A 5,012-nucleotide genomic window follows, 5' to 3' on the forward strand; every position below is an offset into this window, starting at 1 on the left:
ATTATCTTAAGTAATAATTGATTTTTTGCTATATTTTTCAAAACCTGAGGAGTAGTTGTAATAAACGATTATTTAGCAAAATAATCTTGGTTAATAACAAAATAATCAATTATCTATGTAAATAATTAATTATTTCAGTCAAAAAACTTATATATATCATTTTTCACACTTAAAATATAAAGACTTGAATCTTTGTAATTTCTTTCTCGAAAACACTCTCTAAAAACATTTTTCTTTGCAAGAAGAGGTTCTTTAACTTTTGTGGTAACCTCAAGAAAGATTTCAATAATTGAATTGATCATCATGTTCATGGAGTGAAAGGATAAACTACTTGGTTGATTCACCTACACTAATATGTTTTGTACATCATGTGAATTCTTTCCTTAACTTCTGTATTGATTTTTTTTTCTTAAGTAGGTTTCTTAAAAAGGAAGAATTTTGTAGTGGGGTCCTACAGAATGCTTCTTGGGTGCAAGAAGTGGTTTCTTTAATAGTGTAGAAGTGTATTGCATGTGATTTGTGATTGTAAAATTTTTTATATTAAAGATTAGTGAAAATTTTCAATCGGGTTGATTGGGCATTGGATGTAGGTTACAAGTGAATGTGGTTGAATCAGTATAAATTGGTTGTGTATTTTTTCTCTCAACTCATCCTTAACTTTACATTCTTGCAATTTTGTTTCTATGCTTGTTGCTATGTGTTGTGAGGCATAAGCAATGCATATAGAATTGAATGAATTTAGTCTTGCATTAAATCTAAACTTAGTATCTTATATACAACTATAGATCAATATACTTTTTTAGAAAGATTTAGAAAAAAAATTTCAAAACCAAGTAAGTCGTGCAAGAAATCTTTAAGCTACCAATTCATCCCCCTTTTAGTTAGGCCATCTTTTCTAACACATCAAATCCTATCTTAACTAGTATTATTGAGTTTATCAATTCACTCTCTTTCATATTGTAAACATGTATAGTGGACAATAATTCATCCACGTTTTTTTAGATGATATAACATCTTATCTTAACATGTGTTATTGAGTTTATCAAGTCATTCACCATCAAATCATTATCGAACCATGACATTGATGTTGTGTATTTTACTCGTATTTTAGCACTTTAATTCACAAGAATTCATAGCATAATCATGCATATCTTTCATGTTTTTAATAAATTTTTATATCATTTTCCTATTTTATGCTTTTCTTGGTATGTGTTGTGTTTTCTCTGAGCAGGATCAAGATTTAAGAATTAAAGAGGAAATGCTGAGCTATAGGGAAAATCACGGCCGTGATTCTAAATCACGCCCGTGATTCACCAGAGAAAATCACGGCCGTGACTCCCAATCACACCCGTGAACGCCACTGACCCTTCATAGATGTGCTCCAGAGAAGATCACGGTCGTGATTCTCAGTCACGGCCGTGATTCACTTCGCGTCCCAGCTTTTTAAGTTTTATGTTTTATTTTTATTTTATCTTTGTAATTTTTATCTTGGTAGTTTTACCTTTTTACCCTTTTAGGTTATAAATTAGATGAGGTTAGCCTAGAACGGGGACTTTTGTTTCGGAGACAGTTTTTTTTTAGTTTTTGACACTTGGAGAAGGTTGGGCGCCTGTGCCATCGACTCTAAGGTTTGCTTTTCTTTTATTCTTCTTTTCTTGGAGAACTACTATGAACTCCTGTGAGTAGTTTCCCTTTTTCTGGGATCAGGGCTTAGCCTCTGAGAACCTCTTTATTAATGCATTATTCAGTTTCTTAATTTTATTCCAATTCTTGATCTGTTCTTTTATATTTTATATATGAACTTTAATATTATTGTTTTCATAATAACATTAATTAAGGATGAACTGAGAGGAGAACTTGATTATAATTATGATAAACAATTAATCTTAATTTTCATAATCATAGATAATTAGGGATGAACTGAGAGGAGAACCTAATTATCGGAACCTAAAGGAACAGACTTTAGTGTTAAATCACGAGAGTTGATTTAAGCTTTCGAGGAGCAATAGATTAACAAAGATCTTAATGGGTTTAATTGAACGTAATTACCACGAGAGTAGAGATTAATTTTAATTAAACACGTCCTCGTAGCCTGAGAAGGTGCAAGGATTAAATTAGGTTAAGACTACCTTCAAGATGGAATAGAATTAATTAATGAAAATAATAATTCAATATTGTTGGAACTCTTTGTGCGAACCCTAGATTCCCGGAAATCTCCTTATCTTATCTTAAAGTTTTATCTTATTCATTAATTGCATTACTATCTCTTTTACCATCAAATCTGATCTTATCATCTCAAAACAAAAATTCAATCTGTTTTAAAATTCAAATTAAAATACTAGTAATTCTAGGTCAAACACGTAGTCCCTGTGATTCGATATTTATTACTTGACGACAACCGTACACTTGCGGTTTTCCATACATCAAGTTTTTGGCGCCGTTGCCGGGGACTACGTCTCTTGATTTAAATTACAATTATTTTAATTCGAATTTAAAAAAAAAAAATTAAATAAATAAATAAATTTTTTTTTTGTTTGTTAGTATTTACTTCTCCAATTCAGATTTCACGGGTCACTTTGTTTTTTTTTTGCAGTGCCTTAGGGTTAATGCAAAAGAGATCTCTACGTCTTGGGAAACCAACACCACTTGATCCTGAGATTGAAAGAACTCTCCTGAGAAGGAAAAGAAACCTTTCTAGAGAATTTGACATGGCTGCACAACGAGATAATTTACCGCTTCGGGATTACTCTGCACCCGTAGCTCGTGGGATACCTGGAGGGGAGATGCAAACTGGAGCTACTGTACCAGCTTCTCTGGTGAATATGCTCAAACAGAACACCTTTGGAGGACTACCATCAGAAGATCCTAATGACCACTTAGAGGGGTTCTTGGAAATCTGTGAGACCCAGCAATTTGATGATGAAGTTTCTGATGGAATGCGACTCCGCTTATTCTCACTCACCTTGAGAGATAAGGCAAAGGTGTGGCTAAGAACAGTGCCTAGAGAAAAGATAGCAACTTGGGAATTATGTGAAAGAGCTTTTCTAGAGAAATTCTTTCCTCCTTCTAAAACTAAAGAATTGAGGAAGAAAATCACTAATTTCCAACAAGGCACTGGAGAGACTATTTATGAAGCATGGGAGCGGTTCAAAGGATATCTTCAAGCATGCCCACAACATGGCTTCAACCGTTGGCTTACCATCCAATTTTTCTTTGAAGGATTGGACCAACAAAGCACCATGATATTAGACTCAGCAGCTGGAGGATCTTTCATGGGGAAACCTATTAATGACTGCATGATTATTTTGGAAAATGTAGCCTCAAATCACAGCCAATACAGTGAAAGAGAAGTCACAGCAAGGAAAGAAACTCCGGGGCGATATGAAGTGAACAATATTGAGTTACTCTTAGCAAAATTTGATACTCTTAATCAAAGATTAGACAAGATGGAAAAAGCTAAGGTTAATTCAGTGGCTACAAATCAAGTATGTGACCTTTGTAGGGAACAAGGGCACACTGCAGTAGATTGTACCTCAATTTTTACTGGAGAAAAAGAAGATACTACTGAACAGGTGGCAGCTTCTCATAATTTCTATGACACTCCTCGAAGAGAGAAGAGTAATCCATATTCCAACACATACAACCCTGGTTGGAAGAATCATCCTAACTTTTCTTGGAAGAATAACCCAGTTCAAGGAACTAGCAATCAGCAACCTAATTTCCGTCCGTCCAATCACTTCATTAATGGGGAAGGAAATCCAGTACAGACACCCTCAATTCAACAAAGTGTTTCAAGATTAGAAAACCTTATGGAGAATTTTGTCACTAATCAAAAACAGACCAATGATTCAATGGCAAATTCTATTCAAAACCTTGCTGTCAAGGTTGAGAATATTACTCTCCACAACAAGATGCTGGAAAATCAAATTGCACAGTTGATGCCTAGTTCAAACAATTCTCCAGGTAAGTTCCCAGGTAAAACAGTTGCAAACCCAGCTGAAAATGTTAATGCTGTTACTTTAAGGAGTGGGAAGAAATTAGACAGACCTGTGTCTAATCAAAATGATAATATTGAGATTGATGAAGACGCTTCTCCTATGGTTGAAAAACCTGAAAAAGAGAGATTAGAAAAAGAAAAAGTATCTTCATCAAAGCCTCAAACTGTTTATCACCCTCCAATTCCTTTTCCTCAAAGGTTAGCAAGGACTAAACTTGATAGACAATTTGAAAAATTTTTAAATATGATCAAACAAGTGTATGTAAACATTCCATTTGTAGAAGCTCTACAACAGATGCCTACATATGCTAAATTTCTTAAGGATCTTTTAGCTAACCGAAGGAAATTGGATGATAGAGAGACTGTTACATTGATCCATCATAATTTGCCCAAAAAACTTAAGGATCCTGGTAGTTTCTCTATACCTTGTCTCATTGGAAATCTAAGGTTTGAAAAAGCCTTATGTGACCTTGGGGCAAGTATCAGTTTAATGCCTTTATCAATTTGCAAGAAATTAGATATGGGAGAATTAAAGCCTACAGCAATGTCAATCCAGTTAGCAGATAGATCTATAAAATATCCCATAGGAATTTTAGAAGATGTTCCAGTTAAGATAGGTAAATTTTTAATTCCGGGAGATTTTTTTGTTTTAGAAATGGAAGAGGACAAACAAATACCAATCATACTAGGTAGACCATTTTTGGCTACAGCAGGCGTGATAGTAGATGTCAAACATGGAAAATTGTCCTTATCCATTAATGATGAAACAATGGAATTTAATATTGCTAAATCTGTTAGACAACCTTCTCTTGAAAATATTTGCTGCAGGGTTGATATATTGCCTAAAGACATGGAGGAAGAAGTCATGAGATCTATTTTGAGGGATCCCTTGGAGAATTTTCTAGTTGGAGGAAAGCACATAGATCTTGAGGGGATTCAACCTAATTATGCTTGCTTGATCGATTCAAGTCCCCCGTGTAAAGAAAAAGATCCTCTAGTAGAAAGTCTTCTTGAG

The 5,012-nt window shown here is 34.2% G+C and overlaps 1 non-coding gene across 1 annotated transcript; it reads right to left on the minus strand.

Moving 5' to 3' along the window:
- Window positions 1–3,077: 3,077 nt before the first annotated feature.
- Window positions 3,078–3,184, minus strand: LOC145949444 (small nucleolar RNA R71). The gene has a single exon (XR_014427651.1). It is a non-coding gene; the product is annotated as a small nucleolar RNA R71 (small nucleolar RNA).
- Window positions 3,185–5,012: the final 1,828 nt, after the last annotated feature.

The sequence above is a fragment of the Cajanus cajan genome, chromosome 6 (assembly GCF_000230855.2).
Source record: "Cajanus cajan strain Asha chromosome 6, NIPB_CcT2T_4, whole genome shotgun sequence".
Taxonomy (NCBI): Eukaryota; Viridiplantae; Streptophyta; class Magnoliopsida; order Fabales; family Fabaceae; genus Cajanus; species Cajanus cajan.